Here is a 23,168-nt window from a genome sequence, read left to right as displayed (position 1 = left end):
CTCTCTCAATTCCAATGGGAAAAACCTATATAGAAAAGCAGTAGCAAACTCTTCCCATTCTATAGGCCCTGAATCTGCGGCCTTATCTGCCTTCTACTGGTTAAACCATGTATGAGCTATATTTTGTAACCGATATACAGCTAACTTAGCGCTCTCACTAATGGTTGCCCCATAATATCTGTTACCTTCTGCACCATGTCAAGGAATTCCTATGGGTCCTCTTCAGACTTAGACCCCACTAGGTTGGCCTAAACAACAGCTGGGCATTTATTTTGGGCTGCTACAAAATGAGCTAGAGTGGTGAAAGTTTCTCTGAATTCTACATGAGAGATATGCTGGTCCAGGGGATCTGCCTGAACGGGCAGAGGTGCAGGTTGGTTTCTAGTTCTTCCTCCGTTAGTCTTTTTGGGAGGCATGTTCTATAAATAGAAGGAAAAATTTGGATTAGACAGAGAGTTTAACTTGAGCTCATGCTTACTCGCATGACATGAATAATGAAAGAAGGGAAGATTTTTACTAAAATGACTCATAGCCTCTTGTCCATAAGTAAGGCGCACTACACATCCATGCACAAGACTCTACTTGGAGCGGCTTTTAGACTTCCTAGGACTCTGTTGAACCTTAGGCTCTGATACTAAGTTTGTAACGCCCCGAGTCTACATCCTGGATGTCACACAATGCTTAAGACCCCGAAGTATCAAAAGCTAACCTATGACTAGTACCTGCTATGAGACTAAATAATAATATTGAAAATCATATACAGAAGTATAGTTGAAAATACCATAAGGTTCTTAAAATACTTAAATAATAACTGAATGTACTTATAATAATATCTAAAAAACTAAATATTTGTTTGTGCTAGTCTGAAAGCCTCTAACTGTCTGAATATGGAGTTGATGGGACGAGTCCCCAACTAACTCTGACTACTAAGATAAATAAACTCTATCCTTGAAATATGAGGACTCATCACTGTATCTGCTACTGATAACCTGAGCTTTTAAGTATGGTCAGGAGCCCGTACGTCTTAACCTATGATATAACACATTATAGTGCAAAAGAAAGAGTATGCGTCAATACTTTGAATGTATTAGTATGCTAAGTGAGGTAGGCTGATATGCATGGGTTCATATGCATGAGATGATAATTGACTAAATGAATATCATGAAGTAACTGAATGAGAATACAAGTAAAACTGTAACTACTGAACATGTTGAATATGTGATACTGCGCATATAATGTCTGTCTGAGTTAGACTAGAACTGAAGTACTAAGTTCTGATAATTGAATACTAATAACAGAAAGTTTAGACTAATACTGAAGTTTTGATTTCTAATGGCTAAGTAACTGATAACTCATATCCTTAGTTCCGTGTAACTATCTAAGTTCTTTACTAAATACTAAGGTTGAAACTGTAATTGTAGGAGTGTTCATTTAACCGACATACCCCGATCATAAATTGAGTTGGGGTCCAACTTGTGACCCTAGTTGGAAGGGTGTTAGCACCTTTCCAAGAAATACTAACAATGATGGGTCAACCCTAATCTAGTAGGAAGACTCATGAATTATATATATATGGTTGCGTCAACCCTAGTCTGGCAGGAGGACGTCTTACCCTACACTGACTATATAGTTCTGTAATGTAGAGAATGCTACTAAGGGTCAAACCCTCTGCTGGCAGGAATGCTCCCATCCTTGGGTTTGCTCGGTGCTAAATCCTACTCCCAACTGAATAGACACTGATCACTTGATTGTACTAAGATTGACTGAACTGACACTAGTCATGTTACTTATTGAATTGGACCGAGTTCACTGAGTTCTATTACTGAGTGAGTACTACTATTTTTGAAGTTACTAAGACTATTCTGTAGCTACTATAATTCTAGGTAAACAACAATATTGTCGGGTATTGAATACCCCCAGGACTCGATAGCATCAATAGTAAAACATGGCAAAAAAATCTTGAAGGCATTACTTTAGTTACTTGTTCACCATGCATTCATTTAGACATTTTGTCAAACATTTGAGAGTCATGAACTTGTACATAAATGGGACCACATGCTAACATCTCATGAATTCACTACTCAATTTACATGGGTATTCTATGAAACACTTGGGGAGTATACTTAATGTGCATAGAAATCATCAAGATATAAACATCATTGCTACAACATTCAACTTGGAAATTCAAGGGTTTAAGATGAGGATCGCATGATTCTACAAACTTGCTAATTAATTCACTTGAAACTTGTAAGAATCTTGATTTGAAAATCATAAAAGAATACATACATGAACATAATCCAATTCAAATATGTAAATCATGAAATCAATAAACTTTTAGTTTTAAAAAGGGTTCTTGAACTCCAAGGGTGGAAGGAAACCCAAGGATGAAAACCTACCGTACCTGAAAGATGAAATTTGTGAAGATTTTGGGGGATTTCTTGGAACTTGATCTTGAGCTTGATGAACTAGGGTTTCTTTCTTAAGAGTATTTTGTGAGTAAAGAATGAATTTTACCCTTTAGGATATCAAATTTTCTGTTAAGGCTGAATAATATAAAGGGAAATGACCTATTTTCCCCCATAAACCCAGATAAAATTTACTGGGCGGGGTCCCCATCATGTCGTAACCCATGCTTAGGTCAAGCGACCCTCGTGATGCAACCCCTGCTCGGGTCAAGTAGCCCTTGTAGCGCTACCCTGATCCTGTGTTAATTGGCCCTTATGGCGCGGCCCTATCACGACCCCTTGCTATTTTGGACATCCAACTCACCCTTACGCTAGTCCAAAAAATCCAAAACTCGCCTGAGATGACCTACATGTGACCCTAATCATGAATCAACTTAAAAATTGACATACTAAGGTTGGAAAGGTCAAAAATAAGATCCTCCAATGTCTAAGCCTAAAATGATTCTAAGTTTTGACACTTAGCAGAAATTTTCTAAGTCTTGGACCTCTTTTGGCATGCTATAAAGGATTGAAATGACTAGGATTTTGCGGGGTCTTACAATTTTCTTTTCATTTCTTTCCTTTGTGCAATTTCATGCATTTGTTTCTTTTGTTACTCTCTTTCTTTTTCTCATTCATTTGTCCTTATTGCTTAGCTTTTAGGAATTCTATTACAAGACCACGATCCAAGATCACCTCTTTCAAAATCCTCTACCCCCAACCTAGGCTTTTAGCCTCAAGTTGGCACTTTTAAGTTCAAGGAGGGTAGGGTTCAAAAGAGAGATAAGTCTTAAATAGTTCAAGGCTTGTAACGATTACCAAAGAAAGGTTCATAGGATTAAAAGGGGAGACTAGGGATACCATTCATGCACGGGTAGGATTTTTAGGCTAAAGTGGTTTTCAATAATCACAAAAAGGCCTATGGACATTTAACCAACCACGCGCAATCAAGATTAGCTTTAAAAGACCAATGGGGAAAGTTCTAGATGAACAAGTATGACCGAGAACCAATCAACTAATTCTCACCACACATGGCACGGAAAATTTTCTAGGAGGATCAATTGCATTTCCTACTAGAGACAAAAGGAGTTATTTACCGTACACTATCAACTAGAGAATTTGGAGTTACGAAAAAAGGTAAAGTGTTGTTGCAAAATCATCCTATTACATGTCTTTGGTTCACAAAAAAGTTTTAGATAGAGGGGGGATGCTTCTTTGGCATTCCCTACACAAGATTAGCTATCGTTAGCACCAAATCAAGTCGTTATCTCACAATTCAACTCTCGCACGGGCAAACCATATGGCTACCCATACTTCACCATAGGGATAATGGCAATCCTAATCGATAATGTAATGGGTACTCAGAATTCCCCTGCATCTACGACTCTAAACCCCACAGACGATGATTTTTTCTTAAGAATGTCTTCACTTAATCTATTATCGGGAAAGGCTCGTCCAACATCATTATAAAAACAAAAAAAAATCTAAAGAGGAAAAATAAAAATGATTAATCCACAAAACATAGGCACCATCAAGGTATACCATATTACAACCCAAATCAAATTAAGATCATCATCTGAATATTACAGACCAACTAAGTATGGAGACAAGGGCAAACACCCACAACATAAGAAGATGCAGTGTCCTAACTACATATTATAAAATAATAAAATGATTTAAAGGGGATCCTTAAAATTTTATCATTTTGATGGTGTCATGACCATTTTCAAGCTTTCACAATCACGATAATTGCAATTGCAATCACTTTCTGTGATTTCAAGAATTGAGTCTCTATTTAGGCACTCTGAGCTTTTGGACCGCAATTGCAATCTAAACGTCGCGATGGCGACAAATGAGGCTCTTCAACTTTCTTGTTTAGTTCTTTTATTTTTGCAGCTGAAATATCTCTAACTCGATGCTCCCCTATTTTGGCCTCCCAATCTGTTGAAAGCACCTGCAACATGCCATAATTTTGTGGATTGATCATAAAGAAATATCAAAACACCAAAATGATGGGATGCCTCCCATCTAACGCTTGATTTAACATCGTGACACAACATCCATTCATTCATCATTTATGTCTCCACATAGAGGATTTAAATTATCAGCCCAACTTTAGGTCAACATATCTTTGAGGTACTTGTGGTAAAGGTAAGGACATAACGATACTAACTCTATCTTGCCAGTTTGAGGAATTGAACCTTTTGCCCAACTTCAGATCAAAATTTTGTGTAGGCTCATGTAGTATTGGTGAGAATTCCATTAAAGGACTAGTTAAACATTGGATTTTACACTTCTTGGACTCCAAGTGAGGGACATAATTTTTCCCATTTGGAATGACAAACTCCAAAATGTATGAATTTTGTTCGTCATCTCCAAAATTCTTTATTTGCTCGGATGGTTTGACTTCCATCACGTCCACACAGTATAATGTCAAAAAGTGATTGGAATGTTTTTTTTTTACATTTTTGGAGTTGCATTCTTCTTAAAATTCTCACCCCAAAATAAACTAAAGCTTTCACAAAGGATTTGCTTTGCGTTTTCATGTAAGTCTTGTATTATTTCCTTAATTTTGGCATCCTTCATTATTTTTGGTTAGGTTGGTTTGAAAATCACCATGAATTATTCAACATTAGGCTCACCCTCTTCTTTATTGAAAACCTCTTTAACACAATCATGAATATTCATTTGATGTTGGGCATCATAAGCTTCAATTCTTGTATTCTATTCGGCTTTTAATTTTTGAGTGGACATTTCAAATTTAATCCATACTTGACATCACTCAACATGCAATTTGAGGGATTCATCCACCATGAGTAACACACTATTAAGTTGATCCCTATGGACTTCAAGTTGTTGAGCTTGATTAAATAGCCTTTCTTTGATCACGATTTCTGCTTCATCAACTTCATTTTGAAGATTAGGCCTATTTATGGGACTTGAAAGATTGGCATCCTCACCCTATTCTTCTCCTTTTAATTTTCCTTTCCAAATTCCGCCATGGATTAATGTAGAAGATGCATGTCCTCCCCCATTGTAGTCACCCGGTCCAAGATAGTTGAAGTATTACTTCAACACCTTTATACCCGGCACATTGTTCTTTATTTGTCACATCATGAGACCTGTTAAAGTCATAAGAAGAACTAGCATTTTCGTTAGCATAATTAGGGGAAGGGGCATTTGGACAATCACTCCAATGTCCATCTTAACACCACATAAAGAACAATCATACTTCAATAGGATAGAGATAGTACAAACACCTCTTTTCAAGAAGCATATATGCAGTTTTGCCAAAAGTGGGGTCCATCACAATAAGGAAATGGATCATCAAGATAAGATTTTCAACCACCAAACTCATTTTCCTTCCATGATGCCATAGTGACAAGTATACAAAAACATAAATCTACATAACACAAGAAATAAAAGAAACTAAAATGCTACAGTTAACCCAAGGTAACTAAAACCACCACAATAGTGAAATCTATATTTCATTCCCCAACAACGGCGCTATTTTTGATAACACTCAACTTGCACTTCTAGTTCAGTGCAAGACGGATGTTGTCAATATAATACCCAACTATGAGTTGAGATGAATTCCATGAGGAGTGTAAACATAGAATTAAAAACCTGTGAGTGTTGAGAATTAACTAAGTGTTAACCCGTAATGCTATTCTTAACAACAAATAAAAATAATTAGGAGGTTTGAATTTAAGCACGTTAAACATAATAATAATTGACAATATTGCGAGATTGAAAAGATGAGTATTACAAAATTACGAGGAACCTTAGGGTTATGCTATCTTATGTGGGAGTCATGGATGGGTTATCAACTATTAGTCCAAGATTAGTTAAGGGTTTTGGGAAGGCCAGATTTTAGGTTTTCATGTTAATCTTTAAACAAAATGCCAAATCTGACTTTTGAGTTCTTTCAAATACCTCAAAAGTGTATCAAATCGACCAATCCACTACCTTAATTGACACCCTTATGTCTTAGATGATGGCGTTAAATGAGCTATCTAAAAAACCACCCTTATTTCAAAGATGATGCTATTTAACAAGCTAACTCAAGTTATTGTTTGCAATTACTCTTCACCAACATTCGTCTTTCAAGGATGATATGGGATCCAAGACAATTGTGGTTTTCACCCACAATTCTCAATTCAAACATAGAGTAAAAGAATAATTCATCACCATTAACTAATTAATTACACTAAAAATCAACACCCATACATTCTTTACCACCTAATCAAATATAACACCAAGACATAAAATTTAGCTACTCATGAAATTAAAGAAAAGAAATATACCTAAATTGGTATTCAATTCATCCATCATAAGTAAAATAACTATAATCCCAAGCTTCAATTTCAATCCAAGGCCAAAATCTCTCTTTGAAACCATTACAAATTATATTTTTACTCAATAATATTATTCTTAGTTTTACAAATATAGAAATTAGATCTGAAAATATGAAGGGTGGAGCTTTCTATATTTTTTGACTGAGAAATGTGACATTATAAATAAGTCCCTGAAATCTGCTAGACCAGTCGCAATCTCCTTCTTTAATCGCAGTCACAATTTAGCAATTACACGCTTATGTCATGATCGTGACTTCGCGACCGCGAGGAATCAGTTCACGATCTCATTACTTTTATCTACTGAGCTCTATCATGATCGCAACCCTCAAATTGTGATTGCACCATCTGAGGGTCTTATCTTGGGACCCGTCTTCAACCTTTGTCCACTTTTGATTACTTTCCTTCCCTTCCAACTTTACCTTTTCTTTTTTATTGGATTTTTCCGTAAGATCACAAACACTGGAAGTTTGTGGATTTTATATGAAATTAGTCACGTATATTCACTTAACTCACCCTAGTGTACAAGAAATGAGGTAACAATGAGTGGCAAATTTACCACTCATTAGACCCTACATCATGAAATGATACAATATACAAGGATAGTTAGTGGGGTGAGCACTAGCATGTAACTCAGGGTAGGGATAAAATAATATCATGTCCAAAACCAAATTAAACCATATGCTCACATTGTATATACGTATGTAATACCCTATATTATACTTTGTTCAGTTCAGCTCATAGCGCATGCATAAGAGACTTAAAGCCTAAAAATTTAGCTAAGTGTTCGGGACTTAGCCTTATTTTTGACCTCTTAACTTTGATGATTTTTAATTGGTCTTAGTTTCGCCAAAATTTTTCATCCCCAACTTCATTTTTAGCTAGTGTTCTAGTACCAAAGTTCAGGAATGATAATCAGGATAGGGCACCAGGTTTTAATCCCTAGAATAGTGTGAACAGTGGTTACACTAATCCTTTTTGCTAAAAATGTGGTAGGAATCATCAGGGTGTGTGTAGAGCTAGCAGTGGTGTACGCTTAGAATGTGGAAAGCTAGGCCACAGGTTCAGAGAGTGTTAATTAGTTGCTCAAAAGGGAAGGAACTTGCACCAATAGGGTCAGTCCAACTAGTCATCAGCTCTAGTAGGTCGCCAGACTTAGCAGGGCGCTACTTCCAGCGCCACCAGTTGATAGCGTCAAAATAGGCTTTATGTACTTCAATTTCAATAAGATCAAGAAAGTTCTCCTGATGGGGTTACCAGTACGTTACAGGTCTTTTGTCTCTATGTTTATTGTTTGTTAGACCCTGGAGCTTTACTTTTTTTGTAACCCCCTATATAGATGTTAATTTTGATGTTAGTCCTAATTATTTAGCAGAACCCTTCTCAGTATCTACCCCAATAGGTGTTTCTATTATAGCCAGACAGGTACACAAGAACTATTCGATCATGATATCTTAGAAAGTTACCTCAGTTGATCTTAAAGATTTAAAGATAACTAATTTTGATGTCATTCTCGGCAGGGATTGGCTTCACTCATGCTATGCTTCAGTTGACTGTAAAATAAAGTCATTCAGTTTTAGTTTCCTGATGAACTCATTATTGAATATAAGGGTAGTACTTCAGCACTTATGGGTCAAATTGTATCATATCTTAAGGCAAGAAGAATAATTTTTAAGGGGTGAATATTCCACCTTATTCAAGTCAAAGACTCTAGTTCTGATACTCCCAGTCTTGATTTAGTTTCAATTGTGAGGGAATTTCCAGATATGTTTTGTGAAGATTTTCTCGGAGTTCCTCCCAAAAGGGAAATTGACTTTAAAATAGGCATCCTTTAGATACCCAACCTATCTCTATCTCGCCATATAAAATGGCTTTAGCAAAGCTTAGGGAGTTGAAAGATCTTTTAGATAAAGGATTCATTAGACCTAGTGTTATCCCATAGGGTGCTCCAGTCCTTTTCTTATGAAAGAAAGATCATCTCTCAAAATGTGTATTGATTACCGTCAGTTAAACAAAGTCATAATCAAGAATAAGTATCCACTTTACAGAATTGGTGACTTGTTCGACCAACTTTAGGGATCCAGTTATTTCTCTAAGATGCACCTCAGATCCGTCTATCATCAACTTAGAGTCATAGAATGTGACATTCCAGAAACAACTTTCACCCAATATGGTCACTTTGAATTTGTAGTTATGTCTTTTGGACTCACGAATGCCCCAACAACTTTCATGGACTTAATGAATAGAGTGTTCGAGCAGTACTTAGACATGTTCATCATAGTCTTCATTGATGATATTCTTGTCTACTTTCATAGTGAAAATGATCATGTAGACCATCTCAGAATTGCATTGTAGACTCTTAGAGCCCATCAATGATTCACCAAATTTAGTAAGTACGAATATTATCTAATATCAGTAGATTTACATAGCCATATTATGTCTAATGATGGCATTAGAGTTGACCCTCAAAATACCAAAGCAGTGAGAAATTGCCCAGACCCATCTCCCCATCAGATATTAGGAGTTTCTTGGGTTTGGCTGGCTATTATAAGCATTTTTAAAAAGGTTTTCATCTATTGCATCCCCCATGTTTCGATTGACTCAAAAGAAAGTCAAGTTTCAATAGTCAGATTCTTATGAAAAGAGTTTTCAAGAGTTGAAGACTCAACTTACCTCAGCCCCAGTTTTGACCTTACTAGATGGTTCAGATGGGTTTATTGTTTACTGTGATGCTTCCAGAGTTGGTCTTGATTTTGTATTGATGAAGAGAGGTACAGTCATAGCCTATTCCTCTAGAAAACTTAAACCCCATGAAAAGAATTACCCTACGCATGATCTTGAGTTAACAGTTGTTATATGTGCCTTGAAAATTTAGAGACATTATCTTTATAGGGTTCATGTTGATGTGTTCACTGATCACAAAAGTTTACAGTTTGTGTTCTCAAAGAGAGATTTGAATCTTCATCAGAGAAGGTGGTTAGAATTGTTGAAAGATTATGATATGAGTGTGTTTTATCATTTGGGCAAGGCCAATGTAGTGGCAGACACCATTAGTAGATTATCTAGGGGTAGCGTTGCTTATGTTGAGAATGATAAGAAGAATTTAGTTTAGGAGGCTCATCATCTTTCTAGATTAGGTATTCGGTTGGTGGATTCAGCTGAGGATAGTGTATGGGTGTAGAATAGTTCAAAATCATCTTTGGTTGCCGAGGTGAAAGAAATGCAGGATAGGGATTCTGATTTAGTTAAGTTAAAGAAATCAGTTAGAAATCCGAAAGTAGAGGTTTTCTCCCAAGGGGGAGATAGTGTGTTTCAGTATCAGGGTAGACTGTGTGTGCCGTGTGTAGATGATTTAAGATAGAAAATCCTTGTAGAAGTATATGGTGCGTATTATTCTATTCACCCAGGGTCCACTAAGATGTACCGTGATTTGTAGGAAATTTATTGGTAGAGTGGTATGATGAGGGATATTATAGAGTTTATGGCTAAGTGTCCTAATTATCAGTACTTTAAAAATAAGCACTAGAGTCCTATTAGCACAATGCAGGAGTTTAGTATTCCTACTTCGAAGTGGGAAGAGGTGAACATAGATTTTGTTACAAGGTTGCCACGTTCGCATCGTCAGCATGACTCAATATGGGTTATCATAGACAGAATGACCAAATCAACCCATTTTTTGCCAGTTTATACTTCCTATTCATTCAAGGATTATTCCAAACTCTATATTAGAGAGTTAGTTAGGTTCTATGGGGTCCCATTGTCTATCATTTCAGACAGAGGTACTCAATTTACCTCTCACTTTTGGAAAGCTTTTTAGAAGGGTCTTGGTACCCAAGTTTATCTCAGTACAACTTTTCATCCCCAGACATATGGTTAGTGTAACGCCCCGATTCACTGAACCATAATGCTACATGGTGATCATGACCTCGAGGGACCACAAGCTAACCCATGACTGAATCTGTACCTATAAACTACATAATATCTCATAAAATATGCGGAAACATGAAATATAAGGCCATAAGGTTCAATACTGATACATACCTAAAAATATGGTATAACAATACCAAAAATAAACATAAATACTGATGTCTGAACATCTAATCTGACATCTAGTTTGAAAGCCTCTAACTGAACTGAATAAGGAGTTGATGGGATATGTCCCCAACTAACTCCAACTGCTAAAATAAACTGAAAACTGAAATAGAAATGAAATCATCATGTCCTCAAAGGATGAGGACTCACGTCTAACTCTGACTACTGATCCTAGAATCTACTACTGATTTGGAGCTCATGTCTCTGAACCTATGGTGTAACATAAGAGAAAGCACCATAGTGTAAATGCGCCAGTACGTTTGAATGTACTGAGTATACGAGTGAGGTAGGATAAATACAAAGGGTTATATGCATGAAAAATACTGAATGATATGAATGTGAGAGTACATACATGCATATGTAACTATAACTGAACTCGTGGAGATACTGACTACTGAGTCTAAATACTGACAACATGAGTGTACTGATAATGAGATTCTAAAAGACTGAGCTTACTGATATTGATATGTAAATCGCTAATAAGTGATGGATCTGATACTGTATTACTAAATACTAGGAGACTGATACTATATTACTAATAAAGGAATGATTGTTTTTGACAGTTTGAATTATGAAGAACTGTCTGATTGACTGTATCTGACAGTCCTGAAGCTGAGTACTGATAGCATGAGTTCTGATAACTTTTGTGATTGATAGCATAAGTGACTATATCTGACAGTCTGTAAATTTGAGGGAAACTATCTGAGTTTAATTCTATTTCTGTGTTGACTGTATCTGATAGTCCTGATATACTGAAATCTAAAAAACTATCTGAGTTCTTTACTAAGACTGGGTAGCTATAGCTGACAGTCCTAAAATCTATAACTGAAACTATGGAAAGTAGTTATCTAACCGACATGACCTAAATATGCTATAATAGCTAAGCTGGGGTCTAATCTCTGCCCCGACTGGAGGGGTGTTAATACCGCACCAATGGTAAGGACAGCTGTGAGAACCATATACTGGCAGGTACTTAAATGAGAATGGTAGAAACCCTAAACTGATAGGTTAAGCTACCTCATTAACCCTATCTGACGGGTTAAGATATCTCAACCTACGCTGGCTACGTAGTTCTGGAACACAAGGATGACTACTAAGAATCACACCCTGAACTGGCAGGTGAGTTCCCATCCTTAGGTTCACTCGGTGCTAACTTCTACTCCCATCTGAAGGACATTGAACTGAATAACTAAGTTGAAAACTGAACTGAACTGATTAGCTGAACTGATACTGATTAACTGGATTGATACTAGTGGTATTATTTAGCGGAGCTAAACTAAGTTTATTGGATTCCGATGATTGACAGAATGTACTGAGTTCTGAGGACTGGTTGAGAGTACTAAAGTTACTAAGATTGATTGTGAATACTGAGGTTGCTGAGGTTACTGAGCACTGAGATTACTGGACTACTGAAATTACTGAGATTTATGAGTTTTCCTGAGTCACATGACTGACTGAATTCTATAGATCATGGCTTGACTGAGAGTATCGTGAAAACATGACATGGATCTAGGCACACAACTAAATTTTCTGGGTACAAGTACCCCCAGGACTCGATGGAAGAAAACTGATACAACTTGAATTTCTTGAGTACACGATCATCAATAACAATCCATAATACATGAGTGGGGGATTTCATGAAGTACATGGTCATCATAATATCTATCATGAATAGAAATGCTTATAATCAAGTCATAAATCTCATATTCTAATATCATGGGCATTCCGACAATATATACTATTCATAGCAAGGGCATGGAAACCATTCAAGCATAAGGAAACGGCAACATGTAACATTTAGTTCATATTATAATGATTTGGGGATATTAAACTTCATGCATTTATTCAACATCTCAAACATGGTAGGAAAAGCATAGATATAATTCACATACATAATTCATATCTTCATCATCATACATGCTTCATGCCACTACCATAAGAATACATAATTAGCATGAAAATTCATATTGAAGTGTATAGCTAACATGGACTTGTCATGTGAATATCATGGAATCATTTAAATAGGAATTTCTAGCATCCTAGGTATTTTATCAAACACCTTGCATGCATTCTTTAAGGCACAGGTGGATTTTATACTTGCATTACATTAAACCACCCAAAGTTCATGATTTTCAACCAACAACCACATATATTTGACGAAAACATCCTTAGATATCATGTTGAAATTTAAACATCCATCATCAACATGTACATATTCATATCACCATAAAAAGTTTACAAAACAACATTTAAAAGCATGATTCTTGAGCTCTATGAATGAATTGAATCCATAAATGAACACTACGCATACCTTGGAAGGGAGGTTCTTGATGATTGACGGAGGAATTTCCTTGAAATTTGATCTTCAAGATTGATTGTGCAACCCTAGTTGTTTTTCTCCTATGGTGCTCTTGGATGATCATCTTTGAGATGTTAATGGGGTTGTAATCTGTTTAGAAGCTATATATTTCGTATGGTTAAGTTTAGAGACGTGTAAGGAGTGTTAAAAGACTTAATTACCCTTAAAATAACTTAAAACGGAGTGTTTTTGGCATTGGAACTGACTTAGGCGGCGCCTAACCAATCCCTAAGTTTGGTTGGGCGGCGGCTAACCAATCGCCTATCCTTACTGTCTATCACGAAAATGGGCATAACTTTTTGCTCGGGTGTTGGATTAAGGAGAAATTGGTATCGTTGGAAAGATAATTCAATTATATACAATTTGGTGGGTAGAAATATGCATAAATACCACATTAACATTGAGTTATACTCATTTAAATATGACCCTTACGAAATCAAACACTAAAACTTGATGGATTCAAAAACTCTTAGCTTGTTTTACCTTAAGTGACTCATATGAACATGATTAATGTATCATAAGCTATATTATAGGTAGGATACTCATTGTAAGTCATGAAATAAAATGCTACTCACAGGATAGTAAGTTTCATACGTAGGAAAAATAGTTCATCTCCTAGCTTAGAAATATACGGGGTATTACAGTCAGGCAAAGAGGAATATTCAAACCCTAAAGGATATATTGAAGGCGTGTGTTCTTGATTTCAAGAGAAGTTGGGATGATCACTTACCCTTGATCGAGTTTGCCTACGATAACAGTTATCACTTCAGTATTCAAAAATGGATCCATTTGAGGCTCTCTATGGGAGGAGATGTAGATCTCCTATTAGTTGGTTTGAGGCAAGTGAGACTTCTTTTATAGGTCCATCTTCGGTGCTTGATACAATGGAGATATTTTAGTTAATCAGAGAGAGGCTCAAGATAGCCCAAAGCCGTCAGAAATCCCACACAGATGTGCCTAGAGAGATCTTGAGTTTGCAGTTAGGGATTTGGTATATTTGAAAATCTCACCCATGAAGGGAGTGAAGAGGTTCAACAAGAAGGGAAAACTTAGTCCCTGATATGTTGGCCCTTACAGAATCTTGAGCCATTTTGGAAAGGTAGATTATGAGCTTAAGTTGCTTACAGATTTGGCATCAGTGCAATTAGTATTCCATGTTTCTTTATTAAAAAAGTTTTTCGGAGATCCAGCTATAGTAGTCCCTTTAGAAAGAACAGATATTCAGGACAACCTTTCTTATGAGTAAATCCCAGTTAAAATCCTTGATTATCAACTTCATATACTGAGGAACAAAGAAGTTCCCTTGGTCAAAGTTCTTTGGCTGAATCAGTCCATTGAGGGAGCCTCTTGGGAAGAAAAATTAGATATGCATACCAAGTACCCTAATCTTTTCTTCGCAAACTAAAACTTAACTTATGGTAACAGTTTTACTTAGATTATGTCTTTTCCATTCTCAGTTCCATCTATATAATCATCTTTATGGAAATGTATGCATTCTCGAATCAGTTCAGTCATGCATCATATTTTAGACTCTGTCATGTAATCATGTTTTAGTCATGCATGTTCAGTAAGTAATTTCAGTCCCTCAGTATTCTCAGCTTAATCAGTCTCATTCAAGGATGAATGTTCCCAAGGGAGAGATATTGTAATACCCCATAGTAGTCTTAGATCAGTTCAAATCATAGTGCATGCATAAGAGTCTTAAAACCTGAAAATTTAGCTAAGTGTTAAGGACTTAGCCTTATTTTTGACCTCTTAACTTTGATGATTTTTAAAGTGACTTTCCTGACCTTGAGACGTAAGTTTTTAGTTAATTCATGTTCAGGGGTGTAAGGAACATGTCTCGGGGAAGTTTTAAACCACGTTTGGATTTCGTTTCCAAAACTTCACTGCATCGCATCACAGTGGGTATAGAGATGAAGGGTTTATCGCATTATGGTGGCCTCCTAAACAACGTTCCAGTTATGAATTTAAATTCCAAAGGGGCAGTCTTATCTTTTTTCATCGCCCAATCGGTAATAACATAGGATTTAACTTCATTTAGGGCACTATATGCCCAAATTTCCCAATTTCTCTCTCAAATAAACCCTAACCTTTCGCCAAATTCATCAAGTGAAATCATTTTTCTTTCAAGAAAACCAAGAACTCAAGTGTCCCAATCCAAGAAAGCTTTCAAGAGAGTTGTTCTCTTTCAAGATTTAAGTATTAATGGTATGTGTGATGTTCATCCATGGACCCTTTTCACTCATGGAGTCCGAGAATCCATTTTCAAGTTTAAAGTTATGATTTTTACATGTTGTTATAAATTATCTACATGAATCTGTTATGAACTTTGATTTCAAATCATATTTACCATGTATTTTCGTTGGAATTTATCCGTGACACATTTAAATAGTGATTTTTTCATGTTGCATCCTCAAACCATGAATTTAGTTTTGCAATTATTTTAGTAGCACATGTTTTTTACTATTCCCATGCTCAAGTCTATGAATTTCAAGTGTTTGATGAAATACCAAAGAGAATGATTTTGTAGAATTATTTCCCCATTATGGTTTTGAAGCTTTTACATGCCTTTATTATTATTTTCATTCAGTGTTGGGGGTTATGAACACCCAAAACATAGTTGTTTACCTAGTCTTTAGAATCTTCAAAATGGTTTCAGATAAACCATGAGCCTTGTCATTCAATTTGTATCATTGCTCAGTTGTTGGCACAGATAAGCTTAGTTTAGATTAGTAATCAATGTCTTTTAGTTGGGAGTAGGATTTAGCACTGAGAAAATACAGGTCAGCGGCTTCCCTATCAATTAGGCAAAGTCATTAGTAGCAGTCCCTGTATTCCAAATCCACGTAGCCAACGTGGGTTATGATGAGTCACCTGTTAGTTTAGGCTTGATACCCTGGTTCTTTAGTAGCTTAGTGGATCCACACAACTATTATTAGTATCTATGGCACGGTACTAACACCCTTCCAACTGGGGTCACAGGTTGGACCCCAACCAACTTAGAATGGGGGAATGTCGGTTAGATGATACCTCCTACTATCTCAGTTCAGTACTCAGTGCAGAATTTAGTTCAGATTTCTTGACCAAGGCATACAAATTATCAGTTACTCAGTTATCAGACTTCAGTATTTTAATATGTCAGTCTTACAGATTATTTTAGAGACATTATACGCCTGGCCTTGCACTTATAGCATTTTAATTTTCATGTATGCTTATACAGTTATCTCATATTATTCAGCCAGTCATTACTTTATGTTTAGTTAACCCATGCATTACAGCCTAACCTCATCTCATATATCGGTACATTCAAAGTACTAATTGCATAGTCGTTTCTTGTGCTATGATGTCTAATATCATAGGTTTGGATGCTCATTTTCCTGATTGAGCCTAGACAAGATCAGTTAGCTAACATTAGCAGTAGTGGTGAGTCCTTATACTTCGAGGATGAGTTTATATTTATTCAGTTGAGTTAGCAGTTCAGTTATACGGTCAGACGGAGTTAGTTGGGGCTTTGTCCCATCAAATCCCCAATCAGTTAGTCTTAGAGGCTTTTCAGACATTTTAGACAGTCAGTTAGTTTATCAGTTTTATCAGTCATGTTGCACTAATTTCACAGATGTTTTCTCAAACTTGTGACTTCAATTATACTCTTCAGTACTTAAAACCTTATGGAATTTCAACTACTTTTCATAAATGTCTTTATTATCAGTATATTATTCAATGCTCACAGTATGTACCAGCTCATGGGTTAGCTTATGGTCACTTGTCACCGTAAGCACCGTGTGGCATCTAGGGTGTATTTTTGGGGAGTTACAATATATGTATAAGATTTTGAGATAGGGGACATGGTTTAAGCATGTTATTTAAAATCATTAATTGGGACTGTGTAACTCTAATCCTCCAAAGGGAACCTAGGGGCTACATGGGTCCAACTCTCCCTACTGGAAGGGCCCTAGAGCATGTTAGATGCATGAACCAAGGAAATCTGAGGAAGGGTCAGGGATTCCATGACCCCATCTATTCCAAAATATATTATAAGTGTGAACTATGCACACAGTCACCAAGACCCCCACACCGAAAAATGTGGTTTCCAGTATTGGTCCCCCGGGATCCCCACCTTTCAAAACCTTTTACATATTTATAAACATTAAATAAGGAGTTTTTAAATTAGGTATTCACCATTTGTATCGTCATACCAAAATTAAGCTTGCAAGACAATTTCCATTATGCCATTTCATTACCATTTAGCCAAATTGATTCCAAAGTTCCTATTGGAAACCACTCAGTGGCCACCAAGGCCTTTCAAAACTATTTCGTGGACACCAAGGCCTTTTAAAACAAATCCATGTTCCATTAGCCTTTTATACAATGAAAGGTTCCAAAAGCGAGTTAAATCATGTGTATTTCCATGTTCTAAACTAATTTTACAAGTTGGGTTGAGGTTAAAGCCAATCCCAAACCATTAGACAAAAAAATTTGGGGAAACTCATGTTCCCCTTTCCGATTCCCACACCTATGCAAATATTTAGTTCAAAACCATGAAAATAACCACGAATAATCAATTCAAAACCATGGAAAATCAATTTACACAATATGCATTCCAAATCCCTCAACTCGTATTCAAAACCAAATAATTAAACCTTATGGATAATAATTAAACACATGCTTTGTATAACATAAATTTAGAGAAGAGATATATGCTTGAAAACACCAAGGATTTGAAGAGGAAACGACAATTTAAAACCTATATGATTAACCCTTTGGAACCCTAGGTTAGTTTTTGACTTGGGAATTTGAGAGGAGAAGTAGTGTTTATAATATGTTAGCTGATGAAAATAGGGCCAAATGAAGGGTTTTAAGTCTTGGAAAGTAATGATGTGGAAGAAAAGGACCATAATGCCCTTAATAAACATGGGCAGAAAATTGTGCCCAGTCATTACGAGTCAAGTAATGACATGGTTACTAGTCACGAGTCATCATTAAGACTCGTAGCCTGAGGCCCCAAACCTTGACCCTTTACTATTATGGTCACGAGTCATACACTATGACTTATGTACTAAACCTATGATGCATAAGTATTGAGTCGTACTCAAAGCAGAATCTTGAGCGAACTCCCTATTATGGTCGCAAGTCCCTTCCTATGACTCGTGACCTCACCTTATGATTTATAGTGTCCAAGTCTTTACCAAGATGGAAACATTGGACCAACTTACTGGTTAAGCTACGATTGACACTACACGACTTGTAATGAGAGACTGTGAATCATCATGTGAGTCATTGCTAGGAAGTGAGCAGAACATACATAGAAAATTCAGAGTCTAAAATCTGGGGCATTATAGATAACCAGGGCCAAAACAGGTTCATTGTAACATAAATACGAAGGTGAAAGGTGTAATAAGAAATATAGGCTACACATTCTCAAATTAGGGCTCAAGGGATACTAATTCACATTTGGAAATAAATTTAGGCTATCAATGGACTAAGTTAAAAAAATGGCCTATGATCCTTTCCTAACCGATTATGCTACAACCTAGGCAAGACTTACCTAGCAAGTTCCAAATTCAACACACAAAGGGAACTAATTAGTATCTTACACACATATGGCATAGGGTTATACCACAAGCTACTACCTATTCGGCTTATGCATTGTTAGCAATCATTATCTTGTCCCTAATCCTAATACCTTAATGAGATCAACAATGGTCACACATATGTAAACATTACACAGCTTAAAAACAAAAGTTTTGAGGGGCATCAATTTTCAACACATTATATCAACTAGAAAACATGTCAACTACCCTAAATACTCATTTATCTCCTAGTTAAACATAAAACATTACAAAACCGAACACAATACACCTAAACATTCTAGCTTTACTAGGAACAGGATTCCATGGAAAAGAGGCACTACAACATAAACCCCAAAAGGACATCAAAACCCACAATTAGCTCCACCCATAACTTAAGACATGCATTATCCTAATGCATTAGGCTACTATGAAACAATAGAGTTAGAAACATACATGTGGCACCATAGGTGTGCTGATCCGATGTCAATCGTACAGACATGAATGATGGTACAACAACACAATATATTTAGTTTTCTCCCAAGTATTTCCTATTTTAACGCCACAGCATAGCATGGCTATGTTGGTTATTCAGACTTCACCAACAGGCCCATGGTTACCTTAAGTACTCAGACTTCATCAAGGTAGCCCGAGAGTTGGCCTCTAGTTTTCTGTTTCCACTTTGAACTTATGAATTACATCCCTAACTATTTTTTTGATTTCCTACCATGCTTAAGAGGCGGTGGTATAGAAATAAAGGAACTAACAAATAGATTGGCCTGTTGTATTTCTTGGCCCTTACATGAGGAATGTAATTTAATGATTCAATCTCAACAAATTCAAGAATATAGACATACTATTCCTCCTCTTTGCATTCTTCTATAGGATCGAATGGCTCAACAATATCTTACTACTAAAAAATAATATGAAAAAATTCTTTGAATTAGGTCCAATATGCCTCAACTCAGGAATTGCATTCTTATTTACTTCCTCATATAACTTTAGTCTACTCTTCTTAAGAGTGACACTATCCATAAGATTATAAGCAATTATTGACTCCTCTAACTTCAACTCCTCAAGTTGGATTTTTAGAATTCTTTTAGTCTCATACCACCCATAACTACGTTGTTGGCCATTACATGTAGCAAAGTTTGCATTCAACTCTACTTATAAGTGGTTAATATTCAAGCAAAACCTATAATCATTTTGAATAAGCTTAGGATTATTGTATGCAAGGTGTGACAATGCTTTTAATAGGCTATCCTTGTGTTCACACACTATATTTGCCACACTCCTATAATAACGCACCATATAAAAAAGATAAGGCTCAATAATAAAGAAGCCTCCATCACTCTAAACTTTGTTTGGACAAGTTATCATATTAAGAAAAGTAGGCAATACACTAGAATATGCCTAAATAAGAATGGAAAAGAAAAACCTTCCTACTTCTCTTTCTCCTTGTCTACAACCACCTTTTGCTTTGTTGTGTCATTGTTTTTACAATGCTTCTTCTTTTTCTACTTTTTTCCATTATTTGTGTAATGACCCTCTAGGTTATTTTCTTAATTTCTATATATTTGTGACATTTTATGCCTTCCCATAATAGCAATAGGTCAATTATGACTTGCCAGAATCATCAGTTTGGTTTTGGAAAGTTCATTTGGGTTTGAGCTTATTTTCTTATTTGGAGTTAAGAAATTGGTCTTAGACGAAAACTTATATTAGATAATCTTATATGAGAATTTTAATAGTGGCATTATCTCCAGAACAATGATTTTAGGCTAGGGGGACCCCTGCTCCAGATTCTGAGGCTTGCGAACTCATTTTTGAGAAAATGACCCCAGATGAATATTTTTATGGTTTCATTAAGTGTAAAATGTCAAATTTGGTATGTTAGCATAGTTTGTTTGCACGCATGGGTTTCCAAATGAATCTCGAGCACTCGGTTGAACTTTGTAAAGACTTTTGTTTTGCTGGATCATATAGCCGATGCAGGGGTATTTTACCCTTCATATTCATGAAGGGTTAGGACCTTAACCATCATATTCTCAAGCCTCCTCTCGCATTCGTGATGCAAGTCAGCCTCGACCTTATTAATTCTCTCATTATATTTGCAACCTTAGGTGTTGCATTTGCGGTTCTTTACCCCATTAGTCCTTATGTTCGTAGCTCACCAACTATGTTCACTAAGGGAATTAGTCTTCGTTGTCGTGTTGCACAACTAGAGACCCTCGCGATCGTGATGGGTAATCCCTGGTCCTATATATTGCTGAATCCCTAATTATTCTCCCATCTTAAGACCTAATTCCACTATTATTAGACCTAGGAGCTCACAGAAGTATGGGAATTTATCAATTGGAGTTAGAAATATGTAGAGAATATTGAGGTGATAATTTCCCACTAGATTCGTCTTATGTTTTTAGCCCAAAATCCTCCGCTTAATTTTTGTTTTCTCTCTTATTTTTTTTATATCGTGGGGCTGATTTGGAACACAATTGAGACTTTTTATTGCTCAACTTTCAAGCACGTATTTCTTGTTCTTAGAGAACCTCAGTATGGATTCAATAATGAAATTCTATTAGACGACCCTATAAGCCTATTTTTTATCCGATTTTAGGTTGAGATTTTTACATTGCAATTTGGGTATCATTTTACTCATACTAACACATAAATTATGATTTTTATAGCGTGGTAATGTTCTAGAATCATATAGCAAAGATGAGTGATTCATGAATGGTTCAATGTTGTGATTGGACTTCTATGTAGGCTCTGACCTGCTCCTCTTTATTAGATTATATATTGTATATATCACATGGTAGGTAAAGATTATAGGATATTCTTATACCTAGTTGTATCGTGACTTTACCTATTTAGGGAATTTATAATAGAAATGTAACTTGAACCTTAGCTATAATATCTTTTATAGTTGTAGGATCCGATTACACCTGATGATAAACTTGATTAACCAATATTGACATAAGGGATCCTTTATCATAATACTTACCATATTACTTAGTGAATTGGGAAATATCCCCTGAGTGGATCCTTCTAGTAGTTTATCCCCTTATTTACAGTAGTTTCCTAGATTATGGTGTTGGTATCATGTTAATTTATATTTTGTTGGGATCGAGGTCGTAGTTACATGATCAGTTGGACACCAAGTTAGTACTATATCCTTTGAAAGGATGTGGTTCTAGTTTGTAGACACTTAGGCACTTGCAATTGTATTGTTTGGATGTTGTTGATGACATGCAAACATTTAAGTGTACTTATACTTATTTAGTGGTACGATTCCAACTATAACCTTGATTTTAATTTTTTTTCTTAAAAAGAGATTTATTCTCACTTTTTTTCTTTTAAACTTGTTTTTCTTAAAATGGAAGTCATACCACCCCTATTATTAGATTATTATATTACAAAAAATATTAATTTAAAAAATAGACCTGGGTTGATTTTGATCTAATATTGATCCACTCACTTTTTACACTATTTACTTACTTCCATCAAGGGAGATTGAAATCCTTTTTACATTATTATACCATTTTAGTCTCGAGTTTGATCTCGGCTAATGGATCTATAAATTTATACTTATTTTGTCTCATTTTGATTTCGAACATAAATTATACTCATTTAGCATCGGTTCGAGTCTGAGCACCCTCTTTACTCTTATTTCTCTCTGATAATAGGTAGAGTTGTTTGGATATATATTATGGAACTCCTAGTTTGGGATCAAATAATGTATATAAACGTCTCAAGCCTTTTATGGGCCTATTCATTTGATGATCCATAGTGCCAAAAAAGGTTATTATTGTAGGTCCTACCCTTGTAAGCTACTTGATCAATGTCAAATCACACTATTATTTTAGTGTAAGGCGATTGTTGTCAATATAATAACCCAACTTAGGTTGGGGTCGAATCTACAAGGAGTGTAATTTAGTCTTCAACCCCTATGTATTTTGAAAGTTACTAAGCGTTGACCGCAATGTAAACTTAAAGAAAAACATAAATTAAACTAGGGGATATGATTGTAAACTTAGCTTGAACAAAATTAACTTGTGACACTAAGTGAGAGCAACAATAGTAGCTTAAAAATCCAATGAGAGAGGAGTCTTGGGGTTATACTTATCCTAGGGGTCATACATGCATGGGTGATTGAGTGTTAGTCCATTTCTTAGTCAAAGTTTTGGGTAGACTAGATTCTAACTCTTAATGTAAGCCTTTCAATAACACACCAAGTTACACTCATAGATTCTTTTGAATACCTCATAAGTGTGCCAATTTTACCAATCAAAAACCTCAACTAAACATCCCTATTTCTAGGATGATGCCAATCAATCTAGATACACCA

Source organism: Capsicum annuum, chromosome 6 (assembly GCF_002878395.1).
Source record: "Capsicum annuum cultivar UCD-10X-F1 chromosome 6, UCD10Xv1.1, whole genome shotgun sequence".
Classification (NCBI taxonomy): domain Eukaryota; kingdom Viridiplantae; phylum Streptophyta; class Magnoliopsida; order Solanales; family Solanaceae; genus Capsicum; species Capsicum annuum.
Note: the sequence above shows the minus strand (reverse complement) of the source record.